The sequence below is a fragment of the Dermacentor andersoni genome, chromosome 2 (genome assembly GCF_023375885.2).
Source record: "Dermacentor andersoni chromosome 2, qqDerAnde1_hic_scaffold, whole genome shotgun sequence".
NCBI classification, from domain to species: domain Eukaryota; kingdom Metazoa; phylum Arthropoda; class Arachnida; order Ixodida; family Ixodidae; genus Dermacentor; species Dermacentor andersoni.
In genome coordinates this window covers 3,420,745-3,437,656 of record NC_092815.1, presented here as the reverse complement: position 1 = coordinate 3,437,656, position 16,912 = coordinate 3,420,745, and the positions used below count along the sequence as shown (strand labels likewise).

General features: G+C 43.4%; 1 pseudogene; it reads left to right on the top strand.

Annotated features, from left to right (window-relative positions):
- Positions 1 to 3,255, top strand: part of LOC126542926 (uncharacterized) — a 37,820-nt pseudogene extending 34,565 nt beyond the window's left edge.
- The last annotated feature ends 13,657 nt before the right edge of the window (positions 3,256 to 16,912 follow it).

The window sequence follows — 16,912 nt, the reverse complement described above, 5'->3', positions numbered from 1 at the left end:
TTCGCGCTATCAAAAGTTCTGGCAACGGCGTCTCTTTAATTTATAAAAAGTAAAGTACGCAAGGCGGCGCCTCGAAGTTTCCTAACGGCGTGCGAATAACGAGCGAAATGAACAAGAGCTGGCAGCGCCGGCGCTTGCGTAGCGCAAGCGGATATCTCTGGCGCGCGCAACGCTGTCGGTGATTTTCGGCCTTTTTCAGCCAGCCGAGTCGGGCTGTCACTTGCCTTTCGCGAGATAGCGATAACGTGGCCTAGAACGTGCGCGCATCTCTACTGGTAGATCGTGTATAGACGTCCGCACGCCGTTTCATCCCAAAGCCCATAAACTCCGTAAAGTAATGCTACGCTCGAGCAGTGTAGGCGGCGCCACGGTCGAGGAGGGAGCGTGAAAGAGAGGAGAATTGAGGAGAAGTGAAGGCGGAGCAGGAGGGTGTCACTACTTTACGAAGTTTAAGGGACCTTATTTGGATGGATGGATGAATGGATGGATGGATGGATGGATGCTATGAGCGTCCCCTTTGGAACGGGGCGGTGGGTTGCGCCACCAAGCTCATGCTATTATACTGCATAATGGCCTACCTAGGTTAAACAATAAAAAAGAGGAAAAAAACGCTATGCACTATCCCACCCAAATTTTCTGATCCCCTATTTCGAACTGTGCTTTTGTACATCTCCGTCTTTTATCGTTTAACTACTTTTCTTCTACTGATCCTCTAATCGCCTATTACTAATGCCTATTGCGGACATGTTTACTTTTCCACTGCTCTCGCTGAACGCAAGTGCTTCAAGGAGGCCAGTGGCACCTAAATCGACCGCTGGGTAGACGTCTTCACATTCTCATAAAACATGCCTCCATAGTCTCCCTAGCTTTACCGCAGCAAGCACATGCTTCACTTCCGTCTTATATCTCGCTTTATAGGTGCGTGTTCTAAGGCATCCCGATGTCGCTCCGAAAAATAATGAGCTTCCATTTGAGTTATTATACATTGTTTCTATCTTGACTTCGTTTCTTCCTCTTAAGTAGTTACTCATGGCAGGTTTCTTTTCCTTTGCCGCCACCCATGAGATTATTTCAGCCTCTCTGACTTTCCGCTTGACCTTCTTTGTTGCTGTGTTGCCCACCCTTCAGGCCGCATACTTGCTGGTAAGCTTCGTAGTTCATTTCCTCCACTGGCAATCAATGTTTTTCCTGTACAGATACCTGAACACTCTCCCAGCCCATTAACTTTCTTTCATATTCCTCAGCCGTTCTTCATACACAATTTTACTGCGAGCTTCCCTCATAAAACTTCAAAACCCTTCCCTCATAAAACTTCAAAACTAGTACAGCACATATCACCCTGCACAGAGTCATTTGTGGTCTTCCCGTGAGCGCCCAATGCGAGGCGACCCACTGACCTTTGGTTTTTTTTAATTATGGGGTTTTACGTGCCAAAACCACTTTCTGATTATGAGGCACGCCGTAGTGGAGGACTCCGGAAATTTCGACCACCTGGGGTTCTTTAACGTGAGCCTAAATCTAAGTACACGGGTGTTTTTGCATTTCGCCCCTTTCGAAATGCGGCCGCCGTGGCCGGGATTCGATACAGCGACCTCGTGCTAAGCAGCCCAACACCATAGCCACTGAGCAACCACGGCGGTTTGACCTTTGGTTCCCGTCGAGTCCTGATTATACCCCGGATTTAAAGCAAACAATCACATTTCCAAAAGTAAGTCGTGGAACCATTACACCTTTCCACATACCTCGGAAGACCTCGTAGCTATTGTATCCCCATAGCGCTCTGTGCATCATCATAGCTGGATTTCTGTTCCCCTTTACTGTTATTGTTTTTTCCTGTGTTTCCATACATAGTGGGCAAGGTGGCAGCAGTACGAGCATCATGCTTACCCGCTGCCTATTTCTTACGCAGATCGCCTTCCTCGCTTGTTGCCACTTCGAATGTCCTGCGGTCATCTCTCCTGACGTCACAGCTCTCGTGCACTCGCCGCCATCGTCAAGATCCCTGGGTGATTCCGCTGGCAGCTGTACGAACTGTCCTATCTCCCTTCCGGATGACTCTCTTGATCTGACCGCCACCACACGTGCCCGGAGCCCTGGCATAGCTGGCACACTGAACCGTCCACTCACAATCAAGCCCAGTCCCATGACGTCAACGATCATGCCTATAAATTCCCAGCCGGATCCTTCCTTCTTCAGTGGGCAAGGTGGCAGCAGTACGAGCATCATGCTTACCCGCTGCCTAGTTCTTACGCAGGTACGTTACTTTCAGAATGCCCGCTGCATTCGCTCTGATGACCGATTCTTACTGCTGCTCCCTTGCCCACACCATTCTCGCAGATGCTTTGCTTATATTTCTTTGTACTCACAGCTCGCTGTTTGTATTAGTAGATTGTTACAGAGTGGTGACATTGAAAACAATCCTGGTCCTCGCTCCCGAAAAAATCCGAGCCTTTCGCAAGGTTTTGACGATCAACCATCGGTGTCTGAAATGCTCGCTGAGCTTTTGAACGGGCAGAAAAGATTAGCTGAGGATATCGCCGAAATTAAAAACTTTCAACAATCTGTTAATACACGTTTTGAGACTATCGAATCGCGTCTGGCCGCTCTGGAGTCCTCGTCACATAAGCCTGCCGTCCCAAGCGACAGCCTTAACAATGAACTCGCACGTCTAACAAACGAAATTCACAACCTTTCAACTAAAAATGATGAATTAGAAAACCGTGCTTGAAGGAACAATTTAATCTTACATGGTCTGCCAGAATCCTCCGATGAAGATAATGAACGCCTGTCCTCAGACATTGCGAAATGGTTTGAGATAAACTTAAAATAAGCTGTGCTCAAATAGAAAGATGCCATCGTCTTGGAAGGCCTTCACGTGACCGCCCGCGACCCGTGATTATGAAACTTCTGGACTATCGGGAGAAAGTTTCAGTATTAAAAAGTGGTCACAAGCTAAAGGAAACCGATTACCGTATTTCGGAAGATTTTTCACTACGTGTCCGGAATATCCGCAAGAAACTTTGGGAAGCGTCTAAGAGCTTTAGGAGCAACGGGTGCACAGTCCGCATACGGTTTGACCATATACTTATTGATAAAGTTCGCTATAACTGGAACAGCGCTTCTAATACATTAGAGAAAGTACATCGTAATACAGCACTAAATAGCGTTGCACCTGCCTCTCCGCCTTGACTCCTTCGTCGCAAAACCAATGACCTCCGTGTATTAAATATTAACGCAAGAAGCCTTCTCAATAAATTTTCCGACTTCATCTATCTAGTAACTGCTCATACCCCCCATATTATAGGCATTACGGAAACATGGCTACATGACGGCATATTCGACTCCGAAGTTGCGCTAAGTGAATCCACATTGGTAAGAGTTGACAGACCAAATGGTAGAGGTGGCGGTGTCGCCCTCTATATACAGTCCCACCTGAAGTTTTCAGTCCTTGAAACCCCATGTGAAATTGAATTGCTTCTGTGCAAGATTCATTTGGAAAGGTCATCCGCGCTAATTGGAGTGTTTTACCGGCCTCCTGGCTCTTGTGGTGATCAGTTCACTTTTCTTAGCAACATTCTGCATGATTTGAAATCATCAAATATAATACTTATGGGAGATTTTAATGCACCAGGCATTCACTGGCCCTCTCTCACCATTACCAGCGGTGACGTGTCACTCTCAAGAAAATTACTGCGCCTTTCCCTATCACTCGGTCTTAAACAGATTGTCCACGAGAACACCAGGGAAACGGCTGTCCTAGATTTAGTTTTTCTTGGCTCATGTCTTTTCGAGGGTGGCTTCCCGTGCTGCGTTACTGACGGGATTTCTGACCACAAAGCCGTACTGTTCTCGGTTTGCTGTATTGTTCCCAAACCGCGGATTGAATACTGCACTTTTCGTGATTTTAGCCGCGCCGATGATGCTGCAATTACCGACACACTTAGCGAATCGTTTGAAAACTTTCATGAATTATCTTTGAACAATGATATCAATCTTGCCGTACGGTTTTTTGAGAATATTGTTGAAACCTGTATTAACCAATTTGTTCCCCTGAAAACAAAAAAGAAAAATATTAATTCACCGTGGATGACAAGAGGACTACTGCATTTATCTCGTCATGTTTCGCGATTGCGCAAATCTAAAAGAAATGGTAATCCTGACAAAATTACTGAGTTCAATGATGCCAAGAAGGAACTGCGCCAGAAACTAACATCTGCCAAGGATTTCTACTATGCTGTTACTTTGCCAAAATTAATGAAAACAAACCCTCGTATGTTCTGGAAATCGATAATGCCAAGTAACAGCACAACTAACAGTTTAGTTGTTAAGGACGTGGCAGTTTCAGATTCACTCACGATTGCTTCCACTTTTAACACGTATTTTCATTCCGTGTTCACACAGGATGACTCTTCACTTCCACCTTTTAGCTGTGACTCATACCCTCCTATCGAAGACATCGTCATCTCTAGCTCAGGTGTTCTGAACATGATCCTCCATTTAGATACTAAAAAGAGCTGCGGCCCAGATGACATACCCAATTCTTTCCTCGTTCGCTACTCCCTTTGGACAAGCAGATACCTCTCCGTTATCTTCCGTAAATCATTATCAACCTCCACTGTTCCCCAATCCTGGAAGCTTGCTACGGTCATTCCGATATACAAATCCGGTAACGCTCAACTTCTGCAGAACTACAGACCCATTTCATTAACTGCCCACTCATGCAAGTTACTCGAACATATAATTTTTAAACACATCACGGAATTTTTTGAAAGCCACAATATCCTATCCAATTACCAACATGGTTTCCGTCGCGGGTATAGCACCACTACCCAACTAATCGAATTCACGCACGATATTTGTCAGTCATCAGATTTAGGCGTACAGATTGACGGCATTTTTGTTGACTTATCCAAACCTTTCGACACCGTCCCACACCCAAAACTCGTCTACAAGCTTAACTCCATTCTAAATAACCCTTCTCTGGTTGGTTGGATACATAGCTTCCTAACCCAGCGTTCTCAGTCTGTGCAATTTAACGGCTCTATTTCCTCTCCTGTTAGTGTTTCATCCGGCGTCCCACAAGGTTCCGTTTTAGGCCCGCTTCTTTTCTTATTATATGTTAATGACTTGCCGCATTGCGTGTCCGTTAGTATTCGTCTTTACGCTGATGATTGCGTCCTCTATCATAGTATTAACACACCAATGGATCATGATTTACTTAATGACTCCTTTGCAAAATTTTGTAGGTGGTGCAAGGAATGGCAAATGAAGATTAATTTCTCTAAAACTGTTTCCATGTCCTTCTCCAGACGCCCATCTCCATCACTTTTCACGTACACTTTCCATGGTCAACATTTAAAAAGAGTAACCGAATTTAAATACCTTGGTCTTCATTTCTCCCATGACATGTCATGGTCGAAACACATTGACATCAAATGTAACAAAGCTTTTAGACGTCTCGGTTACCTCCATCGTTCACTGCGTAAGGCTCCAAAGGATACCAAACTGATGACGTATAAAACACTTATCCGCCCCATTCTTGATTATGGCTGCATCATATGGAATCCTCATAAGAAATCCGATATTAAAAAGTTAGAATCAGTCCAAAAGAAATCAGTGCGCTTCATTTTTCGCAACTATAGCCGAGATTTTTCCCCTTCTTCCCATTATACAGCGACAGGTCTTACAGTTCTTTCATCTCGCCGCCGCTTAGAATGCACGAAATTTTTACACACGCTGATTCATTCTGAGCGCCTTGATACACTAAATAATTATTTGAACTTTAGTCCACCTTCTATCACTAGGAGTTCTCATAATCTCAACCTTATCCCTTTCTTTTGCCGAACGGAGATGTTCAAGCACAGCTTCTTTCCACTGGCCATTGAACTCTGGAATGCACTGCCTGGAAGCATCCGCTCTTTACCTATGCAAGAATTTTCGAAAGCAATTACATATACTTGATATTCATATTTTTTTTTGTGCCTGTATCTCGTTTTCTTGCTTTCCTTTTTTTTCACTACCCACTCCTGCAATAGCCTCACCGAGGCTGCAGTATGTATAAATAAATAAAATAAATAAATAAATAAATCTATTGCCTTCGTTTATCCATACGAAGGTATTTATATTCTGTTACCCGATGTATTTTCTGGCCCTGTATTTCCACTGTCTGTTCACTCTTTTCATGGAATACCATAACACCTGATTTTCTAGCACTAAATTTCAAACCTAAATTGTTGCCTACCTGTGCACAAATATTGGCCAGACGTTGCAAATCACTTTGCTTGTTAGCTAGGAACACAATGTCTTCCGCATAATATAAACCTGGGAGCTGCTGCTCTATTACTGTACCCGCCTGTTTGTAAGAGATATTAAACCCAATATTACTTCCTTCTAGCGCCCTGTCCATCCTCACTATGTACATCATAAACAGCAACGGGGATAAAGGGCACCCGTGCCTCAGTCCCTTGTTGATATGAATTTTGTCCTCGCTCCTCATCCCTTCCTATTCAACGCAAACGGTATTTTCTAGGTAAATCTCTCTCAAAAGCTGTAGACAATTCGTCACCTAAGCCTTCCCCTTCCAGAATATCCCACGAAATGTTGCGGTCTACGTTGTCATAGGCTCCTGTAATGTCTAAAAAGGCAACATATAACGGTCTGCTTTCTACTTTTGATATTTCAATACTTGAGTACAGTAGTTTGCTGGGCCAGTTGGTGCATGGTGAACGTATAATGGTTTCCAGCAAGTACGGACGCGAGCACAAAAAGTAGAAACAGACAGGACAACGCTGGTAGTCTAACGGGAACCTCGTCCAGCGTTGTCCTGTCTGTTTCTACTTCTTGTGCTCGCCTCCGTACTTGCTGGAAAGGATTATACATTCATATTCCAATACACTGAGTAAGAACAAATAAGTTATCATCTAAACACCCACATATTCTGAAGCCATTCTGAAGTTCTCCCCAAAATGCCATTATTCACTGCCCATGCTTGAAGCTTTAATTTGATTGCCTCCATTGCTACCCTGTATTTTACCGATGTAAAATACAGGGTACATTGTTGAAGCACAAAGGATTACTAATACTTTCAACTTCCGTCTCTTCAGCACTGTTAAAAAATGGAAAAGCTATTTACACTGCTGCCTGTATTCTATATTGTAGGGGAGGTACTAGTTAAAGTTGTGTGCGCATGTCGTACTTGGGCTGCGCGGCGATATATTTTGTTTATTGCCGCACAGTGTCGATGATGTCCGTTGTTGCCATTAGAGACAACACGGATTTGCAGCAAACATTTTGTGGGAAACTGCAGAAATAACTTTAGCTAACGCGCATCGTATATACCAACGATTTCTCCGGCGGCACATACGATGTCGCTTCCAATTACCTGCGCAGCGTCACTTACATGGCTAAGCAAACGCTGCCCTCTCGCCGCATTGCAGCCATAAAAATAATCGTCATGCGTACCGATCTTCTTAAAGGCAAATGAGAGTGGGCTTGGCAGCAGCACCTCAGGCACAATGCTCAAGAACCCCTTTTGCTTCATTGCGCAGGTTTTGACCCTCTTGCTGCCCGCACAACCGCTTTATCTCGGTGAAGGATTCGCCCGACCTCCCTCTTACCAAGCAAATGACGTTGGCTTCGAGCATCTACCACGAGCTGATTTTTGCTTGATCAATGACCTCATCATATATATATATATATATATAAATTATTTATTTATTTCAAAAATGACATACAAATACGAGCCTGCCCAAGCCAACAATGGGCTTGTGGGGCAGCGCTCGGCAGAATGGAGCAAGCCAGGGAGCGGCACAGTAAATCAATTATGTACAAGACTCAAAATAAAACTAAAGAAAGAAAGAAAGGAAGAAAGAAAGAAAGGAAAGAGACCAAATTACACATACAAATCAAAAATATAAGATTTAACTTCTTTCCGTGTGCTGGAAGATCAAACTTTATCTGGCAGGTCATTTAACACATCAGGTACATAGAAGGCACGGACACGTTTGCCATATCTTGTCCGTACTCTTGGTAAGGTAAAGCGGTCACGTGTACGTAATGCTCTGGCGGGGACATACGGGAGGCAGAACTCATTGTTCCATATATACGAAAGGATTACCGTTTCTTTGAATAACAGCCTGAACGAGGGCATGTGCGAGCATGAAAAAAAGACTGGAATTGTTAGTAATGTGCACACCATACATCACCGCCCGAATTATGGATTTTAGTAAAGAATCAACTTTATTGCGCCAAAACACTGAACAGAAATAAAAAGAACAGATTCCATATCTCAGCACACTGTACGCTAATGCATGTGCTATTGTTTTCCTTACGTAAATTGGGCATAGTGCTTTAATAGAATGCAGTAGGCAGGCTATTTTGCGCAGCCTTTCACAAACGTTAGCCAAGTGAGTGTTCCAGGACATGTTAGAATCGAAATGAACACCGAGATAATTGACACTTGAGAGGTATGGAATAGGAGAGCAAGAGCAATTGTTACACAGAGGAGAATGAAGAAACAGTGGAGTGGTGACAGGAATAGATTTCAGCGGGTCGTGAAAACATACTAATTTAGTTTTATTCTGGTTAATAGAAATTAAGTTTTTACGGTACCAACTGATAACATTTGTAGTGTCAGTTTGTAATTCCGCCACGGCTTGATGGTAATTAGTATGACGGGATACTAAAAGCGTGTCATCTGCGTATTGAAACACCCGACAGCGAAAAATTGCTTGACTGAGATCATTAACGTACAAGTTGAATAAAAGGGGAGCTAAAATAGACCCTTGGGGAACTCCAGCACTCAACTGTCTAGGTTTGCTTTTAATATTTCCGAGAACTACTACTTGAATTCGACCGTGCAAATAATTCTCAAGGAAAGTTAGAAAAGGCCCTCGGAAGCCATAGCTATGAAGTTTACAAAGTAAAATTTTATGGTTGACAGAGTCAAAAGCTTTTGATACATCTAGAAATAATGCACAAGCGAATGCACTAATTTCAACAGTACTATTAAGGAAATCGGTTAATTCATCTAATGCTAATCTAGTGCCACGCCCACAAGTAAATCCGTACTGATTAGGCGACATTATGTTGTGTGCATCAATGAAGCTCTGCATTACGTGAAAAATATGCTTTTCAAGTATAAGAGCAATGCACGAAAGTATCGAAATTGGCCTGTAGTTTGTGACAACATTGACCTGTCCGCTTTTGAAGAGAGGAACTACAAGCGCTTCCTTGAGGCCAGGCGGTATTTCTTTTGTGGTTATAATGTTATTTATAATTGCTAAAAGAACATTCTTCAGGGCCTCGAAATTTCTGCGAAGGACGTCCACAGATACACCATCTAATCCAACCGACTTGTGCTGTTTTAAGTTAAATAAAATATAGCGAATATCATCCTCGGTACACTCAGGCAGGAATGCAGAGTCAACTACCGATTGTGGCATACAATAACTAGCCGTATTACCGGACAAGGTTGCTGCAGTAGAAGAGAAAAAGGAATTAAATTGGTCTGCTAACGTTATAGATGGTGGACCGAAATTCTTCGCAATAGTTTGGTATGCGCCTTTCCGGGGACGACCCCTTAATTCGTTAACCACGGACCAAGTCTTGGACGGGTTATTTCTAAATTCAGAAAATTTACCTTGGAAGTGCTGTCGCCTGGCACCTCTAAGCACAGCAGTGACTTTATTGCGAGCCATCTTATAAGCTTCACGAAGATACTGATTATTAGGTGAGCGCCGACAGCGCGCCCAGGCTAGTTCTTTTTCAGCTAACGCGGTTAGAGCATTTCCATTTATCCACGGGCATTTCGGCTTTCGTTGCTTTAAGACGACTACGTTTTTGCAAGAGTGCACTGTCTGCGTATAAACGGCAATAAAAGATTTATACAGGTGACTGGCAGGAACTTCTGCTAGGAAAGATTTCCAGTCGTAGCCTTGCAACAACGAGTCCAGCTTTCTTTTATCAATAACCTCTATCTGTGATACTGGGTTGTTAGCCGCAGCATGCTGAGTCGATAGAAAGCTACACCCAACATAGAAGTGATCGGATAGCTTTTGCTCAATAATAAACGGAAGTACCTGGTCATTCTCAGTGCGAACGTTGACGTGATCTATGCATGAAGACACAAGCGATGTACCCAAAATTTCGACACGTGTGGGAAGGTTGATAATAGAATCTATTCCAACGTCAGCAAGCGTGTTCAAGTAATCAGCTACAATGTGTCGTTCTTTCTTCAGCACGTCAATGTTAACATCACCTATCATGCACACGTGACCAGATGGAAAAGCAAGTAGATGCAATTCGTCCACAAACTTTCTAACACTTTGATTTGGCGGCCTATAAATAGCGAGCAATGTGATGGCAAAAGATCGTGTGTGAATACGAAGGGCTAGCGATTCAGCACTTGTGAAAATTATGTTCAGAGGACTTGAAATCCAACAATTTTTAATAAAAATGGCAATTCCACCGCCACGGCCGTCCTTGCGCGTCAAAAAATGATTGTGATAACCTTGGAGTTGAAAGAGACCAGTATGTTCCTGCCCAATATTAATTTCAGTTAAGACAAAAACATCAGCTATATCACGTACTGCACCAGCGTGGACACAAAATTCAGTCCAGTGCTTGCGAATACTACGCACGTTTGCATGAAAAACAGTGAATGTGCCTTCACCTGGTTTTAAAAGAACAGAAAAAGAAGGAAAGTCTCGAAATTGTTCGCACGAAGCCATGAATCAGGAAAAAAAATTACAACAGACAAAGCAGAGGATAGAAGAGGTCAGACTAGCCGAGACAAGTCACAAGGGCTCATTATGCGCACAACTGGGTCACCCTCCTTCTTACGGGCATAAATTTTGCCATGTTTCACCCATACGAACTTGAAATCGACCTCTTTGGCCTTAGTCTTTGTCTCCCAGAACAGTTCTCTGTTGTATTTCGTCAAGAAAACCGAGGGCTCATTTTCCTTCGCCAGAGATTCCAGTTTCTTTCGCTTTGCCAGCCAGCTGTCACGTATGCCCGCCGAAAGGAAGCGCACTAAAACTGGAGCTGTTTTGCTCTTCCTGGGCAACCGGTGCACAGCTACTACGTGACCTGGCAGGAATGAATCAATGCCCAGTTGAGCGGCCAGTTCAGCAACAGTAGTAGTCAAGTTTTCACTAGGAAGTTGGGGTAGGTTATGAATTTCGAGGTTTGAGGACCTACTATACTGTTCAGAGGCATTTATTTCTCCTTTAAGGTCTTGAATGACAGCTGCCTGAGAAGCGACCTGATCCTCAAGTACCATCACCCTAGAAGACAATTCAGTGACCTGTTTCTCTCGTGTTGCTGATCCTTTCAGCAAGGAATCATATTTATTTGAAAGAAAGTCAACCGAGTCGTGTATTTCCTGCATTTTTGTTTTCACTACTTCGATCTCAGACTTGAGGCACAACAGTTCGTCTATTTTCGACGGAACCAGGGAAAGAGATTCAACTTTCGCACGAATTGAATCCAGCAACGATAGCTTTTCAGCAATAGCTGTTAACTGGCTAGAACTGCCTTGGGAAGAATCCGCTGATCTACATGTTTTACACCGCCACTTTTCTCGCTTTTTCGGGCCCATCGACAAGAATGTGCCTTCAGCCACACCAGAGCACTCTTGACCGAGGTGATACAATGATGCACAGTTAGAGCATTCCATGCACCGGTCTTCGCCGGCAAAATCAACCCCACATTGAGCACAATCTTTTCCCTCCATCACACATGCGCACAAGAGAACACACGCGGTAGATCAAGCAAATGACAGTTTTGCAGTTGGCGGCATGGAATGTACAGAACAGTTGCTACAGCGAAACCAGCTCACCTGCAGGAACAGAACAAATCGTTTTAGGGCCGGCTCTGGACGTGCCGCCAACTGCGCTTGCTGCTTGCAAGCGATGCGCTTTTATGGGGACGATGACGGCGCTTGTTGATCAGAGCACCATCTTGTGACGCGAACCGAAGCCAAGAAGAACTGGAAAAGTTCCACGTTTTTCAGCAGAGCTGCCACACCGTCGAAGCCATCCGTGCAAAAGAGCATCCGACGTCCGATGATCCACTTGAAACTCTTGTGACGTAGTTGCGCACCTGCAGGAACAGAACAAATCGTTTTAGGGCCGGCTCTGGACGTGCCGCCAACTGCGCTTGCTGCTTGCAAGCGATGCGCTTTTATGGGGACGATGACGGCGCTTGTTGATCAGAGCACCATCTTGTGACGCGAACCGAAGCCAAGAAGAACTGGAAAAGTTCCACGTTTTTCAGCAGAGCTGCCACACCGTCGAAGCCATCCGTGCAAAAGAGCATCCGACGTCCGATGATCCACTTGAAACTCTTGTGACGTAGTTGCGCACCTGCAGGAACAGAACAAATCGTTTTAGGGCCGGCTCTGGACGTGCCGCCAACTGCCCTGTAACTGTGACTTCCATCAACGTGTCTGCGCCTGCGCTGTCAATGGTGACGTCACATCGCGGAGACACCATGCCCTATATAAGAAGCTTCCCATCGCCGGTTGCAACCAGTGGGCTTGGCAGCAGCACCTCAGGCACAATGCTCAAGAACCCCTTTTGCTTCATTGCGCAGGTTAGTAACTACTTATCGGCCTACTGCTATCGTAGCGACAACCGCTTTTTGTTGCTGCTGCCCAGCCCACTACGTATAAAGAGTGTTTGTGCATACCTTTTTTCTTCCCAAGATGATCTTTTAAAATGCGGTGATATTGAATCGAACCCGGGCCCAGACACGACTGAAAGGTAAATGCTCCAGCAGATTCTATTAGGTCAAAGTTCCCTGAAATCATCTGTCAGTGACATTCTTGCAAAACAGGGCTCTTTTGAGAAAAAAATAGATGGTTTGACCGAGAGAATAAAAAATTTGGAAGACGAGGTGGCAACTATCAAGACCGTAAAAACAGAAGTAGAGCATGTGAGGTCAACAATTAATAAACTGGAAGCCACTGTATCACACCTGTTAACTAAAACTGACGACTTGGAAAATCGAAGCCGTAGGAATAACTTACTTATTTACGGCATAAAAGAAGAGGAAAGGGAAACAGAAACGGAACTTACGGACAAAATAACAAAGGACATTCTTAGCGAAAAACTTGGAGTTTCGATAAAGAGCATGCAAAGATGCCATCGAATAGGTAGGAAATCAAACAGGAATCGTCCTGTCATCATAAATCTACATGACTACCAAGAGAAGACTTTAATAATGAAGGCATGCCCGAAATTGAAAGGTTCAGAATATTCTATCAGCAAAGACTACTCGAAAAGCATTCGTGATGTCAGAAAGAAATTATGGGAAAGCGCATCACAGGAAAAGGTTAATGGTGCTAACGTTAAGCTGGTTTTCGATAAGTTAAGCATTAACGGTGATATGTTTGGATGGGATAATGCAAAAAACAAACGGTATAAAATCCCGAAGAACCATAAATGACACCACAAAGAGACCAGCCCTGCATTCAAAATCTTAAACATAAACTGTCGTAGCGTCGTCAATAAAGCTGCGGAACTTGAGGGCATGCTGTTCTCGCATGATGCAGACGTTGCCATGCTTACAGAGACGTGGTTGAGCAGTGAAATATTTGACAGTGAGTTTGTTCCTAAGGGCTATAAGGTATTTCGGGGTGACCGCGACAGAAGAGGTGGAGGAGTGGCCATTTTGTACAAATCATCAATGCAACTTTTTAGTATGCCCGATGCGCAAGATATTGAAGCTGTCTTTTGCATACCATACATCAACAAGGTCCGCTTCATCCTTGGTGTTTCATATAGGCCTCCAAACTCTTCTGCTGCGGTACTTGAAAACTTAAGGGAATATATGCACTGCCATGTAAAATCAGATGACAGAATGCTACTGGCAGGGGACTTTAATTTGCCAAACATTGATTGGCACACCTTTTCATTGCATTCTGCTCACAGTATTGATAACACAATCTTTGATATTGTATTCACGTTTGACTTACTGCAAATGGTAAATAATTTCACGAGAGTACAGGGAGCCGTAGGCTCAATTCTGGACTTATTTTTTGTAAGTGGCGCCATCCGAAATGCGATAACCTGTGAAGTCACAAACGGGATTTCTGATCACAAAGCTGTCTTGTTGAGCTTGTAAAATGTCTACCCTGATCACAAAAACGGTGTTCATTTGTTTCCCAATTTTTCTCGTGCTGATGATGAATCTATTCTGGATATGCTTGCATTCTACTTTGATGACTTCAGAAACAGCACTTGCAATGTAAATGACTTGTGGCTTTCTTTTAGGGGAATTGTCTCTGAATCCATCCAACGATTCGTTCCCACAATCGCAAAATCTTCTGTGCACCGTAACCCATGGATTTCTCGCGAGACGTTACGCTTACAGCGAAGGCTTAAAAGGTTAAAAGTGAAAGCAAGAACAAATGTAACCTTAAAATCTATTGCAGAAGGCACTTCAGAACAACTAAAACAGAAAATAATTTGCGACAAAGAAAAATATTACGGAACGATCCTGCCTTCGTTTATTAAAACGTCTCCCGAGAGATTCTGGCGCCAAATCACACCTAAATCTTCTTCTACCAGTGGGTTCATGATAGACGGCAAATGTGTAAGTGATGAGACTGTCGTTTGTTCTGCTTTTAACAAATTCTTCCAGTCGGTATTTACCAAAGATAATGGTTCCCTTCCCAACTTTTCTATATCGCTTCCTGTTATATCTGACGTTGTCATTTCTGAGAGCGGCGTTTTTAATTTGCTATTGAACGTTGATACTAAAAAGTCACCAGGACCAGATAAAATACCAAACGCGTTTTTAAAGCGTTATGCGGAATGGTGTGCTAAGTACCTGTATGTCGTATTCACCAGATCTTTACGCGATGGTTCCCTACCGGATGACTGGAGGACGGCCGAAATCAAACCTTTACATAAATCCGGGAAAAAAACACACATAGACAATTACCGACCAGTATCTCTTACATCTACATCATGCAAAATTTTGGAGCATATAATTCATAAACATATATTAGGTTTCTTAGAAGAGCACAAGGTACTTACAGATGTCCAACATGGTTTCAGGCATAGGTTTTCTACATGTACTCAGTTAGTTGAGACTGTTCACGATCTCGCACAGGCAATTAATGAAGGGAAGCAAACAGATATTGTGTTCATGGATTTTCGTAAAGCATTTGACAAGGTATCACATAACAAATTAATTTATAAATTAGGGTATTATATAAAAAATGAGCAGATACTTACATGGATCAGAGCCTATCTTACTAACAGACAACAATTTGTCACCTTAAACAATACTTCTTCTAACAATACAGAGGTTGCGTCTGGAGTCCCCCAGGGATCAGTTTTGGGACCACTTTTATTTCTATTATTTATAAATGACATAGTCGCAGAACTTTCAGTTTCCGTGAAACTTTACGCAGATGACTGTATTTTGTATAAAAAGATATCTTCTGTTGATGATCAGGTGTGTCTAAATAATGACCTGGCAAAGGTCACTGCTTGGTGCGAACAATGGCAAATGTCTATTAATTTTGAAAAAACTGTTTTTATGAGAATCACACATAAGAAAGAACCTCTTCAATTTGCATATAATGTTGACAACGTATCTCTATCAGAAGTAAGAGAGTACAAATATTTGGGCCTATGGATAACTTAGAGCTTTCCTGGACGAAGCACATAGATACTGTTGTTGCGAATTCGTTGCGTAAACTGTTTTTCTTGAGGCGCTCACTGAAATCATCTACGTCTGATGTTCGTTTACTGGCGTACAATTCCTACATTCGGCCGTTGTTGGAATATGCCGTAATTATTTGGGACCCATTCACTTTAACCAATATTAAAAAACTGGAACGTGTACAGCACAAGGTAGTTAGGTTTGTTTTTAGTTCATACGGCCGCGCGTCTGTTGGTGAGCTCGTAAGGCGCAGTGGATTACCCCCGGTGACTGTGCGCAACCGTAGCTGTCGATTAAAGTTCCTCTTTCAACTTGTAAACGACCATTATAAGGTTAACACTTCCAAGTTCTTTACTTACTCATCAGGTTATAACACGAGACGAAGGCATGCTTTATCAATAACCCCCATCAACGCACGGAATAACTGTTTCAAATATTCTTTTTTTCCTAGGACAATAACAGACTGGAATAATCTTAATTCTCATATTGTTACCCAGAATTCCTTATCAATGTTTGAAAAATGCTTGCAAATGTTATGAATTCGTGTGCGTTATCTGCTTGTATGTTTTTTTTTTCTTGTATGTTATGTATTCTTCACCAATGTCTGAAAATGCCTGCATATGTGATGGATTTGTATGTGTTTACATGCTTGTATATTTCTATGTATACCCACCCTGCTATGATCTGATTTCAGATCGCAGTATCTATAAATAAATAAAAAAGAAGCGTGTACGTCGTCCTTCGAATAAAACGACCACGCGCACGCACGTAGGCCCACACCGCGCACAGTACGAAACGTGTCCAAACACGCGCAGTGCAAAAGGCAATCAAGGCGGTTCGAGCGAGAGATTGGAGAGGCATACCACCCGCTAGTGGAATTTCGCCCCGCATGCGGCGCTCTCAACGCCGGCGCAGCAGCGCCGCCCGCGGTGCCGTTCTTGTTTATGTTGTACCAAGGCAGAAAACAAGCGCGCTGGCGCCAATATACGATGACTAATTCCATTTCCCGGGGACACGCATCCCAGCTAATGAAGCAGACGAGAGCTTCTACGCAGCAGACGCGGGAAGCGCGAAGCGTTTTTGTCGGAATAATCATACGTTTTGAGCTAGCTGCTTTATTTTTACTGCGAAGGAAAACTGTTTTGCTTTACCGAGAACCTTACGTTCGGTGCCTTCATTTCAGTTTCTTAGTCAAAACTTCAGGTTGGCGTCATGTTACGAAAGCAAAATG